Source organism: Xenopus laevis, chromosome 4L, assembly GCF_017654675.1.
Source record: "Xenopus laevis strain J_2021 chromosome 4L, Xenopus_laevis_v10.1, whole genome shotgun sequence".
Classification (NCBI taxonomy): Eukaryota; Metazoa; Chordata; class Amphibia; order Anura; family Pipidae; genus Xenopus; species Xenopus laevis.
The window spans coordinates 29,433,286-29,458,679 of record NC_054377.1 but is presented as its reverse complement, the minus strand read 5'-3'; the positions used below and the strand labels follow the sequence as shown (position 1 = coordinate 29,458,679).

General features: G+C 39.7%; 1 long non-coding RNA gene and 24 other non-coding genes across 25 annotated transcripts; 24 read left to right on the top strand and 1 right to left on the bottom strand.

Annotated features, from left to right (window-relative positions):
* Nucleotides 1-364: 364 nt before the first annotated feature.
* Nucleotides 365-436, bottom strand: trnad-guc. Its single transcript has one exon. It is a non-coding gene; the product is annotated as a tRNA-Asp (tRNA).
* A 749-nt stretch (nucleotides 437-1,185) lies between these two features.
* On the top strand, nucleotides 1,186-1,257 carry trnad-guc. The gene has a single exon. It is a non-coding gene; the product is annotated as a tRNA-Asp (tRNA).
* Nucleotides 1,258-5,685: 4,428 nt separating this feature from the next.
* LOC108713946 lies at nucleotides 5,686-14,431 on the top strand. Its single transcript, XR_001935266.2, has 11 exons — nucleotides 5,686-5,770; nucleotides 9,737-9,783; nucleotides 9,966-9,984; nucleotides 10,181-10,211; nucleotides 11,286-11,326; nucleotides 11,638-11,753; nucleotides 12,859-12,897; nucleotides 13,075-13,110; nucleotides 13,602-13,670; nucleotides 13,990-14,016; nucleotides 14,389-14,431. It is a non-coding gene; the product is annotated as an uncharacterized LOC108713946 (long non-coding RNA).
* LOC121393019 lies at nucleotides 9,824-9,895 on the top strand. The gene has a single exon (XR_005967342.1). It is a non-coding gene; the product is annotated as a small nucleolar RNA SNORD27 (small nucleolar RNA).
* LOC121393016 lies at nucleotides 10,025-10,107 on the top strand. The gene has a single exon (XR_005967339.1). It is a non-coding gene; the product is annotated as a small nucleolar RNA SNORD28 (small nucleolar RNA).
* LOC121403516 lies at nucleotides 11,357-11,482 on the top strand. Its single transcript, XR_005967368.1, has one exon. It is a non-coding gene; the product is annotated as a small nucleolar RNA SNORD22 (small nucleolar RNA).
* Nucleotides 12,721-12,786, top strand: LOC121393033. The gene has a single exon (XR_005967358.1). It is a non-coding gene; the product is annotated as a small nucleolar RNA SNORD31 (small nucleolar RNA).
* Nucleotides 12,937-13,001, top strand: LOC121393011. The gene has a single exon (XR_005967333.1). It is a non-coding gene; the product is annotated as a small nucleolar RNA SNORD29 (small nucleolar RNA).
* On the top strand, nucleotides 13,465-13,537 carry LOC121393027. Its single transcript, XR_005967351.1, has one exon. It is a non-coding gene; the product is annotated as a small nucleolar RNA SNORD30 (small nucleolar RNA).
* LOC121393030 lies at nucleotides 14,181-14,248 on the top strand. The gene has a single exon (XR_005967355.1). It is a non-coding gene; the product is annotated as a small nucleolar RNA SNORD31 (small nucleolar RNA).
* Nucleotides 14,432-14,950: 519 nt separating the features above from the next.
* On the top strand, nucleotides 14,951-15,019 carry LOC121403568. Its single transcript, XR_005967419.1, has one exon. It is a non-coding gene; the product is annotated as a small nucleolar RNA U25 (small nucleolar RNA).
* Nucleotides 15,020-15,167: 148 nt separating this feature from the next.
* Nucleotides 15,168-15,239, top strand: snord26 (U26 small nucleolar RNA). The gene has a single exon (NR_033281.1). It is a non-coding gene; the product is annotated as a U26 small nucleolar RNA (small nucleolar RNA).
* A 1,359-nt stretch (nucleotides 15,240-16,598) lies between these two features.
* On the top strand, nucleotides 16,599-16,671 carry LOC121393023. The gene has a single exon (XR_005967347.1). It is a non-coding gene; the product is annotated as a small nucleolar RNA SNORD30 (small nucleolar RNA).
* A 709-nt stretch (nucleotides 16,672-17,380) lies between these two features.
* LOC121393029 lies at nucleotides 17,381-17,448 on the top strand. The gene has a single exon (XR_005967354.1). It is a non-coding gene; the product is annotated as a small nucleolar RNA SNORD31 (small nucleolar RNA).
* A 587-nt stretch (nucleotides 17,449-18,035) lies between these two features.
* snord25 (U25 small nucleolar RNA) lies at nucleotides 18,036-18,104 on the top strand. The gene has a single exon (NR_033282.1). It is a non-coding gene; the product is annotated as a U25 small nucleolar RNA (small nucleolar RNA).
* A 142-nt stretch (nucleotides 18,105-18,246) lies between these two features.
* LOC121393021 lies at nucleotides 18,247-18,319 on the top strand. Its single transcript, XR_005967344.1, has one exon. It is a non-coding gene; the product is annotated as a small nucleolar RNA SNORD26 (small nucleolar RNA).
* Nucleotides 18,320-19,125: 806 nt separating this feature from the next.
* On the top strand, nucleotides 19,126-19,199 carry snord27 (U27 small nucleolar RNA). Its single transcript, NR_033280.1, has one exon. It is a non-coding gene; the product is annotated as a U27 small nucleolar RNA (small nucleolar RNA).
* Nucleotides 19,200-19,324: 125 nt separating this feature from the next.
* On the top strand, nucleotides 19,325-19,407 carry LOC121393013. The gene has a single exon (XR_005967335.1). It is a non-coding gene; the product is annotated as a small nucleolar RNA SNORD28 (small nucleolar RNA).
* Nucleotides 19,408-20,251: 844 nt separating this feature from the next.
* On the top strand, nucleotides 20,252-20,376 carry LOC121403515. Its single transcript, XR_005967367.1, has one exon. It is a non-coding gene; the product is annotated as a small nucleolar RNA SNORD22 (small nucleolar RNA).
* A 776-nt stretch (nucleotides 20,377-21,152) lies between these two features.
* LOC121393028 lies at nucleotides 21,153-21,221 on the top strand. Its single transcript, XR_005967352.1, has one exon. It is a non-coding gene; the product is annotated as a small nucleolar RNA SNORD31 (small nucleolar RNA).
* Nucleotides 21,222-21,820: 599 nt separating this feature from the next.
* Nucleotides 21,821-21,893, top strand: LOC121393024. The gene has a single exon (XR_005967348.1). It is a non-coding gene; the product is annotated as a small nucleolar RNA SNORD30 (small nucleolar RNA).
* A 617-nt stretch (nucleotides 21,894-22,510) lies between these two features.
* Nucleotides 22,511-22,578, top strand: LOC121393031. Its single transcript, XR_005967356.1, has one exon. It is a non-coding gene; the product is annotated as a small nucleolar RNA SNORD31 (small nucleolar RNA).
* Nucleotides 22,579-23,692: 1,114 nt separating this feature from the next.
* On the top strand, nucleotides 23,693-23,764 carry LOC121393022. The gene has a single exon (XR_005967346.1). It is a non-coding gene; the product is annotated as a small nucleolar RNA SNORD26 (small nucleolar RNA).
* A 1,264-nt stretch (nucleotides 23,765-25,028) lies between these two features.
* LOC121393020 lies at nucleotides 25,029-25,099 on the top strand. The gene has a single exon (XR_005967343.1). It is a non-coding gene; the product is annotated as a small nucleolar RNA SNORD27 (small nucleolar RNA).
* A 129-nt stretch (nucleotides 25,100-25,228) lies between these two features.
* LOC121393015 lies at nucleotides 25,229-25,311 on the top strand. Its single transcript, XR_005967338.1, has one exon. It is a non-coding gene; the product is annotated as a small nucleolar RNA SNORD28 (small nucleolar RNA).
* The last annotated feature ends 83 nt before the right edge of the window (nucleotides 25,312-25,394 follow it).

The window sequence follows — 25,394 nt, the reverse complement described above, 5'->3', positions numbered from 1 at the left end:
CAGACCTTGGGGTCAGTTTTCTGTAAATCTTGAAAATCCCACCTTCCCAGCAGCTTCTTTAAATATTTGCATGTGGCCCTTCGACCAGGCAGCTGCTTCTTCTTTAAATATTGCCGTGTGATCAGGGGAGAGAACTTTGGTGCAGGCAGGAGCAGCATGTGCGCACTGTACCCATCCAAATATGTTTTTTGCAGGAAGAAGCCCAGCATCCAATACTTATTCCGCTGATGAGTTAGCTATCATCCTAGTATTTTTAAATATTCTCTCTTAGTTTTTTTTCTGTTTTAAAAAAAAAAAATCAATTTGTATGTTACAGTATAAGGGTTGCCATTAAGTGAAATAATTATAAAAACAAAATATCAGCCTCCCCGTCGGGGAATCGAACCCCGGTCTCCCGCGTGACAGGCGGGGATACTTACCACTATACTAACGAGGACTGGCTATGAGCACGCTTTTGAAAAACACCACTGTGAATCAGTGCACCCTTGGCTGTTTTGGATTAATGTTCTGCGTTTAACTTTGGGTTTTCTGTATGCCTAGTGACTTGCATTAAAATAGTAATTATGCGCTAATTATGCGCTTCCCCATCGTATTTAAACATCATGTCTGCTTCCTAAATTAGACGCTTAAGTAGCAATAAAACGTCTGCGCATGTGTTAACTGCAGTACGTCTCAGGTGGCACGTGCAGTGCATTCTGTATGGGCGAATGACGCGCAGCGTGGATTACGTATTTGTCTATGACGTGAGCCACAATCAAACGATTCTGTAAAGTCCAACGTAACAGTGCGTGCGTCTGATATCTCGGCGTTGCTCAGTGCAGTTACAGTCACTCAGTATTGTTAAGCATGTGATGATGTCACAAAACCCACATGGGGTTACGGCCAGAGATAAACTGTGCGTAGATATAAAGCTCTTGTGTCCTTTACCTGGTGCATTTGGTTTAATCCAGTTTTGTGTGAATCCTAGCCCTGGTGGAGTTGGTTTGATCCATTAAAGGAAAATAGAACTGTAAACTATTATTATCCTTATAGACCGAACTGCTACTGAGCTGAAAGGTCCAAAGTTTATGGATGTGCTAGTGCATTGCTGGGAAATTAAAAATGTGGTTAAATACTGTATTTGTTGTAGAGTTAAATAAAACATGTCATTTTTAAGATATAAAATCTGTTAATGCCAGCAGCCAATCCTCGTTAGTATAGTGGTCAGTATCCCCGCCTGTCACGCGGGAGACCGGGGTTCAATTCCCCGACGGGGAGGCCGAAATTTTATTTTTAAATTTATATTATCCGTAAAAAAAAAATATTTGGAGGGGTTAAGTGCGCACATGCTGCTCCTGCACCAAAGTTCTTGCCGCTGGTTCCCCAATGGGGAGGCTATATTTTATATGTCAAGCTAAACAATTCACACTTGTAACTTTTCTAGACTACATATTTCATAGCAATATAGTAATTTAGTTTGAAAAAGACACACGTTATCAAGTTCAACCTTCATGGCAGTAGGTCCTCTAATTATGAATCTTCTCAGGGGCCAGCTTTGTTTCAGTCAAATAATACTATAATTATCTGCTTCAGTGATAATGGTGATAGTAGCAGACAAATACACTTTTCTATTTTTCACATTTTCTGGAAATATTACTGTTTCGGGAAGTAGGCCCTGACTTGATATGGAAAGGGGATATGGAAAGCAGGTTTTTAATGTAAATATCCAATATACCTTCAAACGATCATGTTGTGAATATTACCACCCCTCATTCCTAATTAAACAGTTTCAATAACTTGGAATTTAACTTGAGTAAAATGTACATTATGTTTTTGCATGATATGTTTCCCTAAGGCTCTTTTATTTTGGGACCCATCATGTTCTAAAATACTAGGATAAATGGGTGTAAGGTGCTCCCTAACTTTCTTTTAGGGATCTCTACGTTCTTCAGTAAAATCCAATATTGCGCGCACTTTCACAGATCAGCAGACATCGGTGGTTTTAAAAGGCTTTATTCCCCCAACAGATCACCTTTTTTTTTTTTTTTGAGTAATACATAATTTATCATTATCTTGATAAATGATGTATTACTCAAAAAAAGGTTATCTGTTGGTCGAAATAAAGCCTTTTAAAACCACCGCTGTCTGCTGATCCCTGAAAGTGCGTGCAATATTGGATTTTAGTGACTGTCGTGTCTCCCAAAGCTGTGGGTTTGGGGCACTGCACCCGGACCAGGGACTTCAATTGGTGAGTGACCTGTATATATTGATTGCCTGTGACAGTGGCGGAACTACCGGGGGAGCAGGGGGTGCGAGCAGGCCAGGGCCCGCACCCCCTCAGGGCTCCCCGGCAGCGGCGCACGCCACTGAATTCAACCCGGCAGCACGCCGTACAGAGGGGGGCAGGGGCCCGGCTGCGCATCACGCACTAGGGCCCGCCCCCCTCTAGGAACGCTGCTGGCCTGTGAACATATATTGAATAAGTGAATGGTCCGGGGCATCTGCTAAGTGAATGGTCCGGGGCATCTGCACCCACCAAGTTACAGGGTGAGCAGTGGCAATAATTAGCCAGATTTAATCAAGGGTAGAAGGGTAGAGTTTGAGCGCAACCAATTTTTGTTATATGGTTTATCTATACGTTCTTCCCACATATTGCCTTTAACAGCTACAGGTGAACAAGTAAATTTCTCCCTTTGAGTCACAATTAATAACTATTCTTTAACTGGTTCTAAATTGATACATTTAGCTAATACATTTATTATCTTTGTCCCTGCTGAGCAGAATCCCTGAGTTTCATTAAAGCTGTTAGAAATGATACAGTTGCTAATATTCCACAGATGCAGCTGAGAAATTTATCAACTAAACATATCAACTAAATGTAGCAAACTGTAACAGTTCAGAATGCGCCTGGATCACTGAGCTGCCAGACTGAAACACTAGAGACAAGAGCATTAAACGTTAAACTTAAGTTTTGGGAAAACGGTAGAAATTAAAAAATGGGAAGCAATTGTAAAATGTCTTTATTTCCTGGGGAACAATTTGAAAAAAACTCAACTGAAAAAAGTGTTTGGAAGGTGAACAGCCCCTTTAATACAATGTCTGTAAGCCGGGTTACCCTGTCCACAGATGTGGGACTGTTCCCACCAAACCATGGGGGTAAATTCTGCCCCCATCACAGCCCCACGTCTCTAGAGAAAGAAATCCCCATCAAATATAAGGAAATAATGTGTCATCATAAATTTCAGAACATAACCAAAATCGTATTGCCTCCAAGCCCATTTGGTGCTCAATGCATGTATATTATAAGGTCACATCCAATGTTAACCAACTGAACTAAAATGACCAGATGTTCTGTACTATTTGTAAATAATGGCCTGTATCTCTCAGATATGATGGTAAGGCTTTTATTTATTAACGGTTGCAACAATGTGTCAATCACACAGGTCAATTCCTTATTTAGACTATCTATGCTTGAAATATATATAGTTCTACCTCTAATGTTAATGTAATGGACTTTAGGCAACATATGAAAGTATTTTAGAGATACTGGCCATTATTTGGTCATGTTAGCCATTTGAAAAAACTTTTGCCGTTACCCCAAATTGGAAGATATTTCCAACAAAGATATATAACTATTAGTTGGATCGCTTTGTAATGGTTCATAACTTTCAAAATCATTTGTCTAGAAAATTCCTTAAAATAATCTGATCTGTTCATCATTACAACAGAGCCTCCTTTATTCAGAATCCTTTATTATAATATCCTTGTTATTTTTGAGTTGTTGTAAAGTTTTTCATTCGCCATGACTTAAATTATTTTTCCCAACTTTTTTCTGGTCTTTAGTTTAACTTTCTGGGCCAATGTACCTAGAACCTGTTCCACCATTATTTTGGAAAAGGTCTATATACTGGCCTTTAAGTTGTAATGGATAGAAGGAAGAAGATCAAGATATACTGGTTTGAGCAGGGGAAAACTTCAAATACAAAGCCCTATCTGTGTTAGTGTCAACTGTATCAGAACATACCTGCTAACTAATCTTTTGTGTAGGACATACAAGGGGTGGCCATAAAATGTTGGTACTATGTACGTAAATTATGGGGTGTGTCAGGTCCAGACAGATTAAAAAGTGGACATAGAATTTGAAGTACACAGAGACCCAATAAAGAGTGACTGACATCTTCATTTATAAATATTAACGAGCAATACCAGACCTATTTAATATATAGGCACTCGAATTCACATGCCTAGGGAGGCAACTTCAGTGGGAACCTATGGGTGACTAGCCCACTGGTACTTTTGGCTAAATCTGGCAGCGAGGCTGAGGCTTGTACATCTCTCCTTCTCTACTGGAGCTTATGCTTATCAAGTAGTAAAGAAGGTGGTTGAGCTGCTATGAAACCAGGAAAGAACACTATTTTCAGCAGTCATGCCGACTTGATTTCTAGTTTCCAAGTATAACACACTTGATATTTTTTGTACAGTATATAGAAAGTCTCTTAGATCTGCTCTTGCTGTGTGTCCAGCGTGTTGATTTCCCTATTTCTGCACTTTTGTCAACTTACCATTAAATGGTAAATTTTAGTCTGATATGTCAGTAGTGCAAGTAGGGTTGCCACCTTTTCCGGAAAAAAATACCGGCCTTCCTATATATTTATCTTTTTTTCCTATTAATAACATTGGGATCAACCATCATTTTTACCATAAAATACTGGCCAGGTGGCAACCCAAGGCTCGCAGCATTACAGTGCATTTGGGGGGAGGGGGATAAATATAAACTATATACATACAATATGAGATATTTAAAGGGGTGCTTCACCTTTAAGTTAACTTTTAGTATGTTATAGAATGGCCAATTACTTCTGACTCCAGCTTTGCCCACCTAAAAAAAAAGAAATGCTGTGTTAGGGTAGGACTTCACGGACGATTTCTGTGCTGCGCAAAAATGCAGGTGTCACGTCGGATGAGACAGAAATAAGGTAAGTAATGGAAATGACGGATGGTGTCGCAGCGTTGATCCGATGCGACATGACTGTTGCGTCGGATCAACGCTGCGACTTCATCCATTTCCATTGCTTACCTTATTTCTGTCGCATCCGACGTGACACCTGCATTTTTGCGCATCGCGTTGGATCGCGTGGAAACTGTCCGTGAGTCTTACCCTAAGGCTATATAATACTATTTTTTTTTTTACTCGTCTTTTTATTCAGGCCCTCTCCTATCCATATTCCAGTCTCTTATTCAAATCAATGCATGGTTGCTAGGATAATGTGGACCCTAGCAACCAGATTGCAGCAATCAAAAACGGCAGAGCTGCTGAATAAATAGCTAAACAACTCAAATGCCCCATAAAATAAAACACGAAAACCAATAACACTCTACATCATACATACTAAACGATAATTAAAAGGTGAACAACCCCTTTACTTTGCATGTGTAATGTTGAAATCTTGCAGCCCTAAGGTGTTGCTGAACTTCAATTGGTAAGTAGGGGCCGGGGTCTCTATTCATTATAAATGGCCACGTATCAGTAACTTCGAGGAAGCCTCGTTGAATTGATCTCCATTTAGCGTGTGGCTCTTATATTGGGATCCGTTTCTCTTACAGTAACCTTTTGTGTCTCAGATATCTTCACAAATCACCCGCCAATACGCCCTGGAAGTGTTACGTTACGCCCTCGTCGCACAAACAACGCCTTCGTTTTACGACAGCCTGTAGTGTGTTTTCGGCTGCTATATTACGCGCAAAAACTGCGACTCCTCCCTTTCTCCTTGCTTGAACATGGCTGGTGGGGGTAAGTAATGAATGGCTCCGAGATAATCCATCCACATCCAACTGCTTTTTGCTATTCCCGGGCCATAGACTGGGTCACTGTTATATAGGGGGGCTCTTTCCTATCCGAGAAACTTTTTATCTCCTGGATTGGTGGCGGCACGGCGGAGGGTTAAAAGCAATGGGAATAGTGCCCGGCTATACCCGGAACTGCGGCGAGTGTAATAATGCTCTGTACCCTCACCTTCATTTGCCTGTTGTATCATTCCGCTCGTAGTAAAGTGTGTTCCTACCTATACAATTGCCTCTTTTATACAATAACCGGCAGTTGTGACATTTTCAGCTGCCATGCTTTTGGAGTACATGTGTATTTGGTTTTTAAAGGGGTGAGGTGGAAACCGTAGCTCAAATTGCTACTTCTGTGATTGAATCCCAGCCCCATTCACACTTCCATAAGCATATAAAGTAGTTTGATTCATTTATATTGCCCAACACCCTGATACAAGGCCTTTAGCTTGCAGCCTGTACTAATACACCACTGCATCTTGCAAACAAAGCTTAGCTGAACCTGGTACGAGACTTCGCATAGCAGTGATGGGGTAATCAGTAGAAATGCCTATATAACAAGTGCCAAGGATATACTGTAAATTATATAGTGACTAATGTACCTCCTCTTGTAAATTATAAGGATATTATAAGTTACTGAGGAGTTTCATGACTGTATAAAAACACGAGGCTGAAGGTCATGAAACTCTGAGGTAACTTCTAATATCCTCATATTTTGCAACAGGGGGTAATTTATTTATTGTAACACACAAGTTTCAGTGAGCCATGTGACCAATGACATCAGAATTTGCTGTTTATAAGGATATCATTTACAGGATGTGGCTCTTGTGTATTATATAGTGAATAAAGTACCCCCTCTTGTAAATTATAAGGATGATAGAAGTTACTGAGGAGTTTCATGATCATGTAAAAACAGAAGGCCGAGAGTTTTTATACAGGTCATAGAACGCAGAGGTAACTTTTAATATCCTTATATTTTGCCACAGGGGGTACTTTATTATAATACACAAGTTTCAGTGAGTCATGTGACCAATTACATCAGAACTCACTGTTTATAAGGATATCATTTACAAGATATTTATTGCTTTTGTGTATTCTATTATATAACGGTGCATCGTGATGTTATAATTTATACTTTGTGATGTAATTTCTGTCACATGACTTCTGTATAATAACTTAAACTTCCTCAAAATGATCGACAGCATAGGTTATATGTATCTAGGGAATCCTGGGTACGATTAACATTTGAGGTAAAGGTCATTTTACCTTTTGTCCTCAAAGGGGTGGTTCACCTTTGAGTTAACTTTTAGTATGGTTTAGAGTGATATTCTGAGACCATTTGCAGTTTGCTTTTTTTTTTTATTTATAGTTTATTTTTGCTTTTTTTCAGCAGCTCTCCAGTTCGCAATTTCAGAAATCTGGTTGCTAGGGTTCAATTTACCCCTAGCAACTATGCACTGATTTGAATAAGTGACTGGAAAATGGTCTGAATAGAAATGAGTAATAACAAAGTAGCATTAACAATTGGCTTGTAGCCTTACCGAGCATTTGTTTTTAGATGGGGTAGGTGACCCCCATTTGAAAGCTGGAAAATCAGAAGACGGCAAGTAAATAAAACCTGTAAATGATGACCAGTTGATAGAATTAGCTGTTCTCTAATATACTAAAAGTATATAAGAACCACCCCTTAATCTAACTTTCTGGGGGGGGGGGGGGGTTCAGCTACCAGCATTTCAGGGCAACAATGGTTTTTGCCTTTTTGAGAGCAGTGCCATTGCTCAATATGGTGAGAGAAATAATTTCATATTGTTATGCCTCTAAAAGTCAGACCTAGCAAACACTCTGGTGGCATAACTAGCATAAACCAGACCTCGCCATGCAGGGTTGCAGGGTCTGTTGTATGGTTCTACCTCCTTAGGTCCTACTGCTGCCCTGTGCTTGGTGGACCAGGGAGGTGGGTATGTCCGCCTGCCTCTGCTTTATTATGTCACTGTTTTGTGGGTTAAAGGTTTTTTTTCAGTTCAATAGTTTTCAGATTGTCCACCAGAAATACTTTATTCAATTACTTTACACTTTTTACCATTTTTCCAAAATTGGCAATTTAAAATGTCTCATGGTGGTTGGCAACTCTGTAATTCATCTGCAGACTCTTAAGGGTCGGGCCACACGGGCAGATTCAGGGAGATTAGTCGCCAGGCTCCGAGTCTGCCCATGTGGCCAGATCCTAAACTGTTAAAATTTTGCAAAATTTAGTGGATAATTTTTTCAGTAGCATCTCTGAAGTATTGGCAACTGTTTATCAATTCCAACAGCTGCTTGTAATGATACATTTCTTATCTTTGTCCCTGCTGGCCATAATTCCTGAGTTTCACCTAAATGTATCTATTTAGAACTGTTTACAGGATGGCAACCCCCCTCCCAGAGCTGCTTTAGAAATCGAAAAATTATACTACGCATCAATATTAGAAAAATGGTCACATAGAAAATAGAAATTAATTGGAACCATGGTGAACCATCTGAAACTAGCTCAACTGAAGAAAGTGTTGGAAGTTGAACAACCCCTTTAAAGTAACCCCAATGCTATAATGTAACTTAAATCCAATGGTCCTGGTTGCAAAATATGCACCGGGACATCCCATTCCCACATTCATACCACATACTTGAAATGCTATTTTAGATTGCTCCAATGATATTTCCAGCATTGATTCCAGGGGCAGTCACACCCAGCCTTTAAAACTATTGATAGCAGCATAGCCATGTACTTTGGTATCTCGAGCCTGCTTCCACTCAACAACCTCCACCTTTATTACTTTCCTACAAACCCGGAGTTGAACACTGAAGTTGTATAGGAAACTTCCAGTACAGCCACATAGCATGTCTTAAGGTGGCCATACACGGAGAGATCCGCTTGTTTGGCGATGCCGCCCTAGGGCCCAACGATCAGATCATAACGCATGGGAAACGGGGGTCGGATCGCGGGACCGCGTCAACTAACGGATGCGGCCGCGATCCAACGGGATTTTTTGTCCGATCGAGATCTGGCAGACTTTCGGACAGATCTCGATCGGGGGTGGGGGGCCCATACACGGGCCAATAAACTGCTGACGTGGCCTGTCTGCAGCTTCGGCCCGTGTATGGCCCCCTATAGCCCGTGTCATTAATCAGAGCCTGTTGCTTTGATTAGAAACCTCTCCCACTTTGTGAATATACACAACTAACAACTCTCCACTGAGTTGGTTTTAATGTCAACTTGTCTCTGTATTTTTTTTATTTTATTTTTTTTTAGCTGTCAGATCTTGTAATTAAAACAAGAATTGGCAGGCATAGCTGCTTAATGAAAATAATGCAGCTAGTTAAATGACCTTCAATTTAGTTCTGTGCTTAAAACTTGTTAGCTTATCCTTGTATAGCACTGATCTATTCAATTAAAATTGATGTCTGCCATGGCAGCTTGCAGTCTAAAGTCCCTATTTCTATGATCACTGATAGGAGTGCATTTTAGTCAATGGAGGACATGTGCTCAATGGCTTCCAAACTGCATTAATGCTGTTCTGTGGGATTTCTAGTGCACTTGATAGTAAGCATGTTGACAGGACAATGGGGTTTGGGGGTGGACAAATGTATACTTATTTCTGGTCCTTAAGAGTAGTGGTCCTTCCATTAACTGTTGCTGCTTGCCCATGGTTCTACATATGATGACCTGAAGTCCATTATCTGAGGTTAACTAAAGATGACCATATACAGGCACGGTTAAGCTGCATATTTAGCCCCTTTAGGCAGTCTGTAGCTTATTTGCCTATGTATGGAAGGCAGCACATGATGTGCAACCACATGATTAGGTGATATTGTGACTTTAATCTTGTTTTACAAAGTTTTGGCTGCAAGCAGAGAAGCCTGAATTAATTCCCCCCCTCCTTTCTAGGGTCCCAAAACAGAAGTCCAAATGCTGTTGATGATATGGCTTTATGGGTGAGTAAGACATTTGGATTTGCAGGAAGCTTTCATGTGTTGTCAATGATGAATAAAAAACAGACAAGCATATGTCTGAATATATGTGTTGCCATCTTAATTTTCTGAGAAACTGGTCTTTATTGCTCCTCTTGGGAGTCTTCTTTTCAACAGACTTAATTTATGTATTTTTGTTTAAACAGGTACACTCAACATCTGCAGGTATGTATGCTGTCTGTCTTAACTTGTTGTATAGCCCTGTTCCAAGTGATGACTGAATGAAGTCTCGTTCGTCTGAAAAACTTTGAAGAATACTCCTTTTAGCACGGTGGAGTTCTGATGGAGCAGAATATGGTTTAGTTAGACCAGTTGCAGCTTTAAAACAAATCTTACATTTTGGCTTTTATTTTTCCTGTAGGTGTACAACTGGTGCTGCAGTTCTGTAAAAGGTATGTCTGCTATTCTACTGTAAAATTGTCTGCTGCAAAAAAATCAGCCCTAAAACTGCAAAAAAAAATCAGCCCTAAAACAGAAGCACTTTCTCCTTTGGAAGCCATGCATGTGACGTGCACATGACTACAGGGGCTTTGGAGGTACCACAAGTAGCATTTCCCCTTTGTAGCTTTTAGCCCTTAAAATGGAGTTGTTCATCTTTGAGTTAACTTTATGATGTAGATGGGTGATATTCTGAGACAACTTGCAGTTGGTCTTAATTTATTATTTGTCGTTTGTTTTAGCTTTCAAATTCAGCAATCTAGTTGCTAGGGTCCACATTACTATTGTAATCAAGCATTGATTTGATTAAGAGACTGGAATATGTATAAGAGGGCCTAAATAGAGAGATGAGTAACAAAAAGCAGCAATAACTACACTTGTAGCCTTACAGAACATTTGCTTTTAGATGGGGTCAGTGACCCCCCATTTGAAAGCTGGTAAGAGTCAGAAGAAAAAGGCAAATACTTCAATATATAGAAAGGGGGAGAGAGATCAGTTGAAAAATTGCTTAGACTTGGCCATTCTATAACATACTAAAAGTAAATTTAAAGCTGAACCACCCCTTTAATGGTCTTTAATGATATTCAGCCCTGCTTTGTAAACACACTAGAGAATTGTTAGCAACACTTTTAAATTATTACTTAATTACTTCTAATATATGACATTGCTCCCTGCTTAAATGTTTCATATTGCTTCGTAATTTAGCATACATACAACCCTTGCCAATCCAACCCTTTGGCTATTTCTGATCTAGCCACTAGTTATTCTATACCCCATGCAGCAACAGAACTTGGTCTTCCCCTTGCTGTTCTGCGGATGTTGCACATTCCTTTTAGTCTTATGGCTTCTAAGTGTTCAGTGTCATATTTGGTTCTTCTGTCTGAAAGGATGAATGGGTTTTACCCACTATTTACTGGACGACACAAGTCATATGGCATTAAGTCACAAAGCCCTGATCAGACAAAACGACATTAAGAATAATTGGATAATGCCTAAGTCTGTTGCTAATGATGACATTTGATTTACAGATGCCAAAGATCTCTACAATCCAGCTCTTCGCCAACCTAAGGTAAGGTGTGACTTTATTTATTCATGTATTCCCCGATGATGAGACCTTCACATGTCCAACCAGCTGCCTGGTGCCAGAGCCTGAAAAGGTGAACCCACTGGCTCCAACAGCTGGAGAGGAAGGATGACTTGTTCCCGCTGGAACTGTCCGAGGGGGCTTATATTTATGCTTTTGTGATGCAAGTGTAAACTGTGTATCTAACAGAACCTTTCAGGTGAAACTTAATTTCTAATGAAAATTTTACTTATTAAAGATCCAACTAGCTCTTGAGTAAATTGACTTATGTATTGTTCTATCATGCTGCTTCACAGGCTGACACTAATCTACCAGCTGCAGCTACCATATAGTTGCCTACTGTTATACTTAAGACATGGGCTGTGAACTGGAAACCCTACAGGGAAGACAGTCTTGATGTTTCTCATTGCAGGTATGTAATTTCATCCTGACAAGCATATATCAGTATTGGGTAGAGGTTGGTGTAACAATGCAGAGCTTGAACCAAGTTTCTTACTTCCCAATTTGGCCCCATTAACTCAACTCCCTATACTGGATGTTGTGTTTCTGGGAAAATATAACCTGTTAAGCGAGAAATAAACCCAAAATTATTTTATAGAATTACCTTATTACAACAGCTCTTCTAAATAGCAGCAATGATCCAGGATTTCAAACTAGTCACGGGGTTACCATCTTGGAAAGTGTCTGCAACACTCAAATGCTACAGGGCAGATTTTAAATTCTGATGCTAGTTGCACTGGTTTCTGTGCTGACTTAGTAATTATCTAAATTAATTACTAATCAGCCTTATATTGTGACATTTATATTTTGAGGGGGTCCCTACACTCCGTAACTGATAGCAGCACAGAGCATTGCAGTGAATCGGCAGAAAGGAATATGGGCAAGTACTGGGGCATCTTTGGAGACACAGATCTTTACAGCTAAAGGGCTGTGGTTGCCTTGGGCTGGTACAGTAGCACAAAACATTTTGTGCAACATTTTATAGCTTTTTTTTTTTTTTTTTTAAGCTTTAGTCCTCTTAATAGCTGTGGTGCCTGATGGGTAGGTTATTTGGGTACATTAAGTCTTTTGGTCTTTACTGGCATGAACTAATTGGGAGTTTTGAAAGGTTAACTAGGTAAAATGTGATGTAGCAAACTAACATTGCTCTAAGCAATTCAGCAGTTGGAATAGGCATATTGAATGATCTGTATGACTTTAAGGCCAAGATAATTTATCCACCCCAGGCTTATTCATCTGCAGGTGTTCGCAGTATGTCTTGGTCCTGGCATCTCTGGTCATAAGCAGACCAGTAAACACGTGTGTACTATAGTGAAGAAACCACTTTGAGCCATTATGCACAAGCTTTCCAGATTTGTGATTTTAAGTAGTCTGGTTTTATAAGACCTGATCTCTATTACCGCCCCAGTCTGATTATCTGTGACTGAATGGTATCTTCTGATTGCCTGCCAGCTTTAACGTTCTACAACCTTAAATACAGTTACATGCCATTGTCTAAACTAAATTTCTTTTCTCAGGTGTACTAACGGATTGACAGACTAAAATTGTGGTGCCAGGTATGTGTCTCTACTGGGTGAATAGCTGTAGAACGTTGGTTGCTGTGATGAAACTAACTAGCTCACTTTGAATAAGCGTGAAAAGCTTTGAACTCCTGAGCATCTATTGTACTGACTTTTCGGTTTCTCTTTAAAATGGTAAATGTGTGATGAGGATTTTTTTTTTTCTTTTTGCAGACTACATGTAGCTTTGCTGATGAAGTGGTGGTCGTGGTGGGTACTTGATGCAAGTCTCCAGTAGCATTTTTTTCATGGTTCCTTTACACTAGCAGCTTTCTGTCTGATATCCAGTTGGCAATATGTCTACTAGAGTCAACCTTAAGCCAGCAACTAGGCAGTGCTTTTAAATGAGATTAGAAAACGATAATTGGATTGAATAGATACATAAGAAACAAAGCCCCCTCCTAGCAAGCTTTGAAGGCTGGAAATGTTATACAAAACTAAAATGACCAACTTAAAAGCCAATAATGGACTACCTATTTTATACTAAGGTTAAAAGAAATCTAAACCTCTTTAAACTGCTGACACTTTCCTTGAAGCTTGGATGCATAGCTTATGTATAACTCACTGACTGATGAATTTAATCTCATGGAATCTCGTTCGTCTGAATAATTCTGATGAGACGTATTATCTGACAGTGTTCTGTGGGGAAAATTGTATGTTGCCTGGTCTTAGTATGGTGTATAACAAACTTTTACTTGCAGGGGCTACTGGCAAGGTCCTAAACATCTGCTGCAGTCTGACTTCTGAAGGGACTAATCATTATAGTAAAGGTAATTACTAGTAAGCGTGTTGCTATGTACCGCCAATATAATCTATATATCTTGTCAAGATAAAATGCACTGCCTAATGTTTATAATGCATCAGGCACTCTTTGCTTAATGCTGTCAAATATCTGGGGCCATATGATTTAATATAGCAGGTTAGCATTTTAACTTAATGGGGTCTCCTGTGATGAATCATCCACTATACCCTGAGCTGACGCATGTTGGCTATGACAAGGATCGTCGCTATACTGAAGAGATTCCCCTTAACATCAAGCTGGATACTAGGGTATTGGGATTATTTCTAACATGTTTTTCTTCTCCACAGCTTGTGTTCAGAATCTGCACAACTCTGGTGAGTATAGTCTGCAATATGGTATCTCAGACCTGTAAATTTAAAATGTTACAAACTACCTGCAAAGGCAAATATCAGAACAAAGTTTTACATATTTGAGATGCTACTGGTGCTTAACTTTATTGGGAGCCTCAACAATAGAACACCTACCCCTATAAGCAAGATTGAGCTGTGGTGATCTTATACCGCCCCAGTCTGATGTCTGTGACTGAGTGGTACAATCTGAGCTCCTTGCATTTTTGACATTTTCATTATACAAATTGACTGTTTAGTACAGTATGGTTTTTTCTTTAGCTTGCTCTCAGTTTACATGTAAACTTTTGTTAAACTTTATAGCCCTAACCTGAATCCTATGTTTACTTCTCAATACAGCAAAATTGTTAACTTGCTGGTCAAAAGTTCTGGGGCAAAGCATGAAAAAAACTGATGTGCTCAAGGTGTCACAAGATATGGTTTTGATCTAAATAAACCTGCCTGGGGAAAATCTTCGCATGTGCATTTTCTAACAAACTGTGTGCGTGTGTTGGGAATTATAAACTTGCCACGCCTGTGTGATCAGCCATTTGAAGCGTGCATCAGGACAACTTGGTGAGTTATCTTTATCCATCCTGTTTGCGGACTGTGCAGTTAAGCCAGTTCTTCCTGCTCTGCATGCTAGCTCTTATTCTAAAGTGTTAAGAACCCTTGTTTAAGTAAAGTGTTCCCCAAGCCTGTGTTTATTGTTGTTCTAATGTTGGTCGTTCCTAATATTCCAGGTTCTTAAGAGTTTGCCCATAGTCTGGCCTTTAATTATAAGACCTGGTCTTGCAGCATTTGAGCGCCCGCCTTATGCTTTGGGAAGCGCACCCCTGTGTCTGGGATTAAAGGGATCTCTTGCTGCCTTAATAAAGTTCTGTATAGGTTGTGTCTGTACAATAGGCCCTGTGTTCCAATGTGCCAATGATGAGATCAATCACAGACCTGTTCTGAGAGCAATGAGGATGGCTTACTATCTCTGAGGCCCTATTCAATTTGCCTTCATATGTGCGAGCCTCACATCCTCTTCCTGATTTCTAATCATGTTATTCCATTGCAGGCTAAAACGTATCCAACTGGCTGGTAAGTGGTTTTTTTTTTTTTCTTTTTTTCTTCTCTTGTGTTGCAGCCATGTGCTGCACTGATGATACCTATGAACTCTCTCTTACTGAGCTTCCAGTGGAGACAGACTTTATAATCTGAGTTGCACTGTTAACCAACCTTGGAAGTAGGCATAAAACTGGCATTTTATGAACTGCAGGCTCCCACCACCTCTTCCCATTTAATGGTTCCTGCTCCCAAGGCTCTGTGCCTGCACCCAGCCTTAAAAACAGAGTATTGTAGCCATATACTGGGAAAACTTGTTCTGTATAGTCCATATAGGAAGAATTGTCACTCCCCCCCAAGGCCCAAGTATCCTATTGTGGCCTAATGTTCTACTGCAAATGAGCCACACATTTATTTGAATCTTCTACCCACTGCGGCTTTTTCGATCAGTGAGTATTTCGTGGGAAGCAAATGTTCACCTTTACTTTAGAGTGTGGCCAGCCTGCTTCCATTCAAAAACCTCCACCTTTATTCATTTCCAACAAACCCAGACTTGAACACTGAAGGTGTATAGTAAACTTCCAATATGGCCACATAGCATGCCATAGCCCTTGTCATTAATCACTGAGGCTGTTGCTCTAACTAGAAACCAAGCTCTCCCACCTTGTGAATAAACGCAACTATGCAGATATATTAACATGTCCCAGCTCTCCACTGAGTTGGGTTTAATGTCAACTTGTCTCAAGAGTTTTTAAGATGGTTGCTTTGGTATTTAAAGCAAGGATTGACAGGCATGGCTGCTTAATGATGATGCGGATAGTCAATGACCTTCACTTTAGTTCAGTGCTTTAAAACTTGGGTTATCTTAATCGTATATAGCCATGATCTATTTGATTTAAAATTGCCACAGTTTGCAGTCTAAAGTCCCTATTTCTATGATTGCTGATGGGAGTGCATTTTAGTCACTGGAGGACGTGCTCCATGGCTTCCAATCTGCAGTTAGGTTCTATGGGAGCTCTAGTGCACTTGATAGTAGAGGGTTGCCAGGACAATGGGGGTTTGAGGGTGTACAAAAGTATACTTATTTCTGATCATAAGAGTAGCGGTCCTTCCATTAACTGTTGTTGCTTGCCCATTTTTCTACATATGGTTATCTGAGGTTATAAACTCAAGATGATCGTATACTGGCAGTGTTTAGCTTCATATTTGGCCTCTTTAGGCAGTCGGTAACTTATTTGCCTATGTATGGAAGGCAGCACACTAATTGCAGCCACAGGATTAAGTGACATTGTGACAATCTTGATTTACAAAGTGTTGGCTGCAAGTGAAGCCTGAATTTTTTATTTTTTTCCCTCCTTCCTAGTCTCCCAAATCAGAAGCCCAAATGCTGCTGATAAAATGGCTTTTTTTGGGTGAGTAAGACATTTGGATTTGCAGGAAGCTTTAATTTGTTTTCAATGATGAATAAAATACAGAGCTTGACACTTTCCTTGACGCGTAGATGCATAGCTTATGCCTAACTGACTGATGAATTTAATATCATGGAATCTCGTTCGTCTGAATAATTCTGATGAGACTTATTATCTGACAGTGTTCTGTGGGGAAAATTGTATGTTGCGTTGTCCTAGTATGGTGTATAACAAACTTGTATTTGCAGGGGCTAAAGGCAAAGTTCTAAACATCTGCTGCAGTCTGACTTCTGAAGGGACAAATAATTACAGTAAAGGTAATAACTAGCAAATAGTGTTGCTACATACTGCCATAATCAAACTGTGTTCTTCTCTTGCCAAGATAATATGCACTGCCTAATGTTTATAATGCATCAGGCACCCTTGGTTTTTGTAATATTGAAGTGTAAGATTTTTTTTTTTATCAACTAAAGGAGCTGTGGGGGGATGGGGTTGCTGACCCTGTAAACTGTTCTAAATTGATACATTTAGTTGATTACACTTCTTATCTTAGTCCCCTGCTGAGCAGAGAATCCCTGTGTTTCATTAAACACAACTCTTAATACAAAAGTTGCTAATATTCCAGAGATGTTGCTGAAAAGTAAATCTACTAAATTTCGCAAAATTGTAACATTTTAGCATCTGCACCTGCATTACTCGGCTGCCTCAAACAGCAGAGGCAGGGACATTAAACTTTAAACTTAGCTTTTGGGGAATAATCCTAAAAAAAAAATGGGGAAAGTATTAGTCTTTTTGGTGAACAATTTGAAAACAATTGAACTGAAAGTGTTTGGTAGATAAACCCCTTTAATTTTATTGGGAGTCTTAACAATAGACTACCCCTAAAAGCAAGGTTGAGCTGTGGTGATCTAATACCGCCCCAGTCTGATGTCTGTGACTGAGTGGTACAATCTGAGCTCATTGCATTTCGAGCAGTTTAACATGCCACAAATTGACTTGGTACAGTTTTTTTTTTGTTTTTTTTTTTTTGATAGCCCTAACCTTAATCCTGTGTTTACTTCTTCTCCATACAGTAAATCTTAACTTTTTGGTCACAAGTTCTGAGGCAAAGCATAAGACTGATGTGTTATATGATTCAATTTTGATGATATTTAAACTCTCTCCGTGGGAATATCTTCGCATGTGCACTTATATGTGCGTCTTGGGATTTAAAAGCATCGGGCTGACTTGGTGAGTTCTCATAAATGCTGTTCGCAGACCATGCAGTATATCCAGTTCTTCCTGCTCTGCATGCTAGCTGTTATTCTAAAGCGTAAAGATTTTGATTACGTTTAGTGTTCCCCAAGCTCGTTAGTTGTTACTAATATTCCAGGTTCTTAGGAGTTTGCCTATAGTCTGGCCTTCAATTATAAGACCTGGTCTTGTGGCATTTGAGCGCGTGGCCTTCTGCTCTGGAAGGCACACCCCTGTGTCTGGGATGTAAGGGACCTCTTGCTGGCTTCATAGAAGTGCTGTATAGTTTGTCTGTAGAGGGCCTGAGCCCGTATGTGCCAATGATGAGACCAATCACAGACCTGTTCTGAAAGCAATGAGGACAGCTTACTATCTCTGAGGCCCCATCCAATTCACCTTTGTGTGATTCTCATCCACTTTATTTCTAATCCTGTGTTATTCCATTGCAGGCTGCAACTCTTCTCTCTGGCTGGTAAGTGTTTGTTTTTTTTGTTTTTTCTGTGATCCCTTTGGTTGCAGCCATGTGCCGCACTGATGATACCTATGAACTCTCTCTTACTGAGCTTCCAGTGGAGACAAGACTTTATAATCTGAGTGGCACTGTTTACCAACCTTGGCAGTAGTTGTAAAACTGGCATTTTATGAACTGCTGGCTCTCAGCACCTTTTCCACTTTGAGGATCTCTGCTCCCAAAGCTCTTTGCCCCACCTTGCCTTTAAAACTGAGTATTCTAGTCATGTACTTTGGCAACTTGTTCTGTATAGTCCATATTTGAATAGACGTGTTACTACCCAAAAGCCTATGTGCTTTAAAACTGGATTATCATCTGTATATAGCGCTGATCTTTTAAATTAGTCTGCCATGGCAGAGCTTGCAGTCTAAAGGCTCTCTATGATGACTGGTAGGAATGCATTTTAGTAACTGGAGGACGTGCTCAATAGGCTTCTGAACTGCTGTAATGCTGTTGTATTTGGAGTTCTGGTGCAATTGATAGTAGATGGTTGCCAGGACAATGGGAGTGGGGGGTGGACAAAAGTGTTTTTATTTCTGATCCATAATAGTAGTGGTCCTTCCATTAATTGTTGCTGCTTGCCCATGGTTCTACATATGGTATCCTGGAGTCATATCTGAGATGATAAACTAAAAATTCATATAAAGGCAGGATTAAGCTGCATATTTAGCTCCTTTAGGCAGTCAGTTTATGTATGGAAGACTACACATTAAGTGCAACCACAGGTTTAGGTGACGTCAAACTTGTTTTACAAAGTTTTGGCTGCAAGTGGAGAAGCCTGAACTAACTTTTTCCCCCTTCCTTCCTAGTGTCCCAAAACAGAAGTCCAAATGCTGCTGATAAAATGGCTATGGGTGAGTAAGACATTTGGATTTGCAGGAAGCTTTCATGTGTTGTCAATGATGAATAAAATACAGACAAGCATATGTCTGAATCTTATGTGTTGCCATCTTAATTTTCTGAGAAACTGGTCTTTATTGCTCCTCTTGGGAGTCTTCTTTTCAACAGACTTTAATATATTTATTTTTGTTTAAACAGGTACACTCAACATCTGCCGGTATGTATGCTGTCTTAACTTATTGTTAAGCTCTGTTCCAAGTGATGACTGAATGAAGTCTCGTTCGTCTGAAAATCTTTGAAGAATACTCCTTTTAGCATGGTGGAGTTCTGATGGAACAGAATACAGTTTAGTTAGTCCAGTTAAAAGTTTAAAATCTTATTATTTTTTTGTTTTCTTGTAGATGTAAAACTGGTGTTGGAGTTCTGTAAAAGGTATGTCTTCAGTATTCTTCCTTAAGTGAACACCGTATTGGCGCATGCACGGTCTTCTGGTTTACCCATGAGCTTCGCTGTGCTTACTCTGCACAGATATGCGAATACTGTTAGGGGCACTTTTCAGGGGTAATCAAACTTGTGGGTGTGGCAAGCAGGGAAGGGAGACTCTCTAGGCTAATAGGTAGGGGCTTTTCTTGGAGGGGGGGTTCTCCTGGTCTTTTATGATATTTAACACTGCTTTGTAAACATGCTAGAGCAGTGCTGTGTGAATTGAGGCCCTTGTCTGCTGTGGGTTGCTGTTATTCGCAGGGGAGGTTGAGGTATATGGATTTAAGGATGTCTTAATATTACGTAATAAACCTGTTTCACATATGAGTGATATCCCTGCAGTGATCACCAACCATTTGGTTTTATGGTGCTACCACCTTTAATGTGGACATGGTCTTCAATGTTTTTGTTGTAGTGTGTGTGTGGGGTTTAAATGGAGTGGTCAACACTGGCTCTCCACCACATATGCCAGAAAAATTCCAGCCCTCGGTACCACAGAAGTTGGACAGTACTGTGCTAGAGAATTGTCCATGCCCCATGCAGCAACAGGAATTTGAAACTGCACTAAGAATATTTAGATTATACCCAAGTCTGTTGCTAATGACGACATTTGACTTTCAGATGCCAAAGATGATGGCTCTTCTCTACAATCAAGCTCATCACTAACTTAAGGTGCAATTTTTTTATTTAATACTTTCCCCAATGATGAAACCTTCACATGTCCGACCAGCTGCCTGTTGCCAGAGCCTGAAAAGGTGAACCCACTGGCTCAACAGCTGGAGAGGAAGGATGACTTGTTCCAGCTGGAACTGTCTGAGGGGGCTTATATTTATGATTTTGTGATGCCAGTGTGAACTGGATATCTTAACCTATCTGATGAACCTCATTGTAATGAAGATTATACATGTATTTTTAAAGATTAAAGTAGATTTTTTCTTTTTTAATGTTCTGTTATGCTGCTTCACAGGTTGACCCCCCCAATCTTAGCTGCAGCTACCATATAGTTGCCCATTATGTTATCCTTGACATGGGCTGATCTGGAAACCCTACCGGGATACAGTACTGATGTTTCTCATTGCAGGTATGTAACTATTGTCAACTTTACCCTGTCAAGCATATATCTATATTGGGTGGAGGTTTGTGTAACAATGCAGAGCTTGAACTAAGGTGGTTACCACCTAATTTGGCCTGATTAAATTGACTTCCTATACTGGATGCTATATTTTTGGGGGAAAACCCCCTTTTTACAACCTACCTTTCAGGCACCCCTGCTGTTAACTATTGGTAGGTGATGGGCACACTTGGCCTTTACTGGAATGAACAGTTTCTGATAGGTTAATTAGGTAAAATGTGATATAGCAACCTACATTCGCTCTAAGCAACTCAGCAGTTGGAATAGCCGTATTGTTGAGTGATCTGTATGACTTTAAAGGTCAAGGTAAATTCTCCAACCCAGACATATTCAACTAAAAGTGTTGGCAGTATGTCTTGGCATCACTGTTCATAAGCAGACCAATAAACACGTGTATTGTAGTGAAGAAAACACTTGGGGCATTATGCACAAGCTTTCCACATATGTGATTAAGTAGTCTGGCTTTATAAGACCTGATGATCTCTATTACCGCCCCAGTCTGATTATCTGTGACTGAATGGTATCTTCTGATTGCCTGCCAGCTTTAACGTTCTACAAACTTAAATACTGTTACATGCCATTGTCTAAACTAAATTTCTCTTGTCAGGTGTACTAAAGGGATTGACAGACTAAAATAGTTTCAGGTATGTGTCTCTACTAGGTAAATAACATTGGTGGCTGTGATGAAACTAGCTCACTTTGAATAAACGTGAGAAGCTTTGAACTGAAGGCTGGAAATGCTGTACAGATATGGGACATGTTATCCAGAATGCTCGGGACCTGTGGTTTTTCTGGATAACCTATCTTTATGTAATTTGGATCTTTATACCTAAAGTCTACTAGAAAATTTAACCATTAAATAAAGCCAATATGCTGGTTTTACTTCCAATTTATATTTTTGGCTCAAGTATATAGAAGGTACTGTTTTATTATATATGGATTTGGATAAAATGGAGTCTATGGGAGACTGTCTTTCTGAGCTTTCTGGATAACTGATCCCATACCTGTACAAACTAAAATGAAGACCAACTGAAAAGCAAAGAATGGACTTTTCTATTTTATTTTAAGGCTAAATTAAATATGAACCTTAAACAGCTTGACACTTTACTTGAAGCTTAGATGCCTAACTTACTTACTGGTGATGAATTTAATCTCATGGAATCTCGTTCGTCTGAATAATTCTGATGAGACTTATTATCTGACCGTGTTCTGTGGGGAAAATTGTATGTTGCGTGGTCTTAGTATGGTGTATAACAAACTTGTACTTGCAGGGGCTACTGGAACAACTGCTGCAGTCTGACTTCTGAAGGGACAAATCATTATAGTAAAGGTAATTACTAGTAAGTGTGTTGCTATGTACCGCCAAAATAATCTATCTATCTTCTCTTGCCAAGATAATATGCACCTAATGTTTAATGCATCAGGCACGCTTGGGTTAACAGTCATATCTGGGGCTATATGATTTTAATGTAGCAGGTTGGCATTTTAACTTAATGGGGTCTCCAGTGATGAATCTTCCACTATACCCTGAGCTGATGCATGTTGGCTATGACAAGGATCGTCGCTATACTGAAGAGATTCCCAAAAAATATAAAGCTGGATACTAGGGAATTGGGATTATCTCTTAACATGTTTTTCTTCTCAACAGCTTGTTTTCAGAATCTGCACAACTCTGGTGAGTATTGCAATATGTCCTCTCAGACCTGTAAATTTAAAAGACTACCTGTAAAAGCAAATATCTAAACAAAGCTTTACAATATTGAGAAATGCTACTGTTGCCTAACTTTATTGGGAGTTAACAATAGAATACCCCTCTAAGCAAGGTTGAGCTGTGGTGATCTTATACCGCCCCAGTCTGATGTCTGTGACTGAGTGGTACAATCTGAGCTACTTGCATTTTTAACATTCTACAAATTGACTGTTTAGTACAGTCTGTTTTTCTCTTTAGCTTGCTCTTTCAGTTTACATGTAAACTTTTGTTAACTGGGTGGTTCACCTTCAAACAATTGGTGTTTTCAGATAGATCACCAGAAATAACTACTTTTTCCCAATTACATTCTATTTGTCAATTTTTCTAATATTGAAATGTAAAACTAATTTTTCACCTTAAGCAGCTTTGGGAGGGGGGGTCGCCGACCCTGTAACTGTTCTAAATTGATACATGTAGTTGATACATCTAATTTTTGTCCCTGCTGAGCAGAACCTCTGGGTTTCATTACATGTAGCTGTTAGAACTGATACAATAGTTGCTAATATTCCAGAGATGCTGCTGAGAAATGTATTGACTAAATGTTGCAAAATTGTAACAGTTGAGTGCACCTGAATTACTGAGCTGCCAGACTGAAACATTACATTACGCGACATTAAACTTTAATTTAGATTTTGGAAAAACTAAATTAAAAAAAACTAAATAAATAATGGGAAATAATTAAGTCTTTCTGGGGAACAATTTGAAAACAACTGAAAAGTGTTTGGAAGGTGAACAACCCCTTTAATGTTGATAACCCTAATCCTGTGTTTCTCGGACGTCTACTGGGGACACAGGCTACCTATGGGGGTAAATCTCCTCCTACAGAGGATGGAGCTTTACCCCATAGGTCTCCTGTGGCCCCCTGACAGCGGAGAGAAACGGATTTAATGGTGAGTGTATATAAATCCAATTTTACCACTTCTCCATATAGCAAATCTGTTAAATTGCTGGTCACAGGTTCTTAGGCAAAGCATGAAAAGATTGATGTGGTCAAGGTGTCGCATGATACTCTTTTGATAACTTAAATAAACTCGCCACAGGAACGTCTTTACATGCGCACCTATAAATCCCAAGACTAGCACATAATCTGTTAAATTAGAATCTTACATCACCTGTACCATCGGCCACTTGACCATTTGCTTTCATGTGTGCTTCCTGATTCCTAATCATGTTATTCCATTGCAGGCTGCAACTTATCTCGCTGGCTGGTAAGTGTTTTGTTTTTTTTCTGTGATCCCTTGTGTTGCAGCCATGTGCCGCACTGATGATACCTATGAACTCTCTCTTACTGAGCTTCCAGTGGAGACAGACTTTATAATCTGAGTGGCACTGTTTGGGAGTAGGCATAAAACTGACATTTTATGAATTGCAGGCTCCCACGCCTCTTCTAGTTGAGTTTCTGCTCCCTAGGATCTAGCCAGTCCACCCAGCATTTAAGGATCATGTTGTGGCCTAAACACAACTATGCAAATATATTAACAATTTAACATTAAATGTCCAAGCTCTCCACTGAGTTGGGTTTAATGTCAACTTGTCTCTGTAGGGAGTTTTTAAAGAAGGAAAGCTACCAAAGCAGTTTATTGCCAATAGATTAGCCACAACAGTGCAAGCTTTAACACTTTATTATGTAGAATAATTTACCATACCTGATTAAACGGCTCTAGAAGCTTTCTTTTTGATAGCAGCTGCCATATTAGCTTGGTGTGATCTCTTCCTGCTCACTCGTAGATTTTGGCCTTACAGTAGGGATGGGGGGAAAAGGGAGAGAGGTGCAAACTGAGCATGCTCAGAATTTGAAGTCTGATACAGAAGCGTGTGTATACACAATAGAAGGAAAAAAAAATACTGTTCTTTTGACAGAGGACTCAGAGCAGTAATACTTTGAGGGTTTGCTGGTGTCTTTATATAGGCCTTTCTGATAAAGCTTACTTAATTTTAGCCTTTCTCCTTTAAGCTGTCAGCTTTATTTAAAACAAGGATTGGCAGGCATGGCTGCTTAATGAAAATAATGCAGCTAGGTAAATGTCCTTTCGTTATGTGCATTAAAACTTGTGTTATCTTATTGCGCTGAGCTATTCTATTAAAATTGTCTGCCATTTTAGTCACTGGATGTGCTTGATGGCTTTCAAACTGCACTAATGCTGTTCTAGGGGATTTCTAGTACACTTGATTGAGGGTTGCCAGGACAATGGGGGTTTGGGGTGGACATAAAAATTGCTAGTAGCGGTCCTTCCATTAACTGTTGCTGCTTGCCCATGGTTCTACATATGGTATCCTGGAGTCAATTATCTGAGGTTATAAACTAAAGATGGTCGTATACAGGCAGAGCTAAGCTGCATATTTAGCCCTTTTAGACAGTCAGTCGCTTATTTGTCTTTGTATGGAAGGCAGCGCATGAAGTGCAGCCACATCATTAAGTGACTTGTTACATCAATCTTGATTTACAAAGTGTTGGCTGCAAGTGGTGAAGCCTGAATTAAACTTTATATTTTTCCTCCTTCCTAGGATCCCAAAGCAGAAGCCCAAATGTTGCTGATAAAACGGCTTTATGGGTGAGTAAGAAATTTGGATTTGCAGGAAGTTTTCATGTGTTGTCAATGATGAAGAAAATAGACAAGCATATGTCTGAATATTATGTGTTGCCATCTTAATTTTCTGAGAAACTGCTCTTTATTGCTCCTCTTGGGAGTCTTCTTTTCAACAGACTTAATTTATTTATTTTTGTTTAAACAGGTACTCTCAACATCTTCAGGTATGTATGCTGTCTTTCTTAACTTGTTGTCGAGCCCTGTTCCAAGTGATGACTGAATGAAGTCTCGTTCGTCTGAAAATCTTTGAAGAATACTCCTTTTAGCATGGTGGAGTTCTGATGGCGCAGAATACTTTTTAGTTAGGCCAGCTGCAGCTTTAAAACAAATTTTACATTGGTTTTTTTTCCCTGTAGGTGTAAAACCGTGG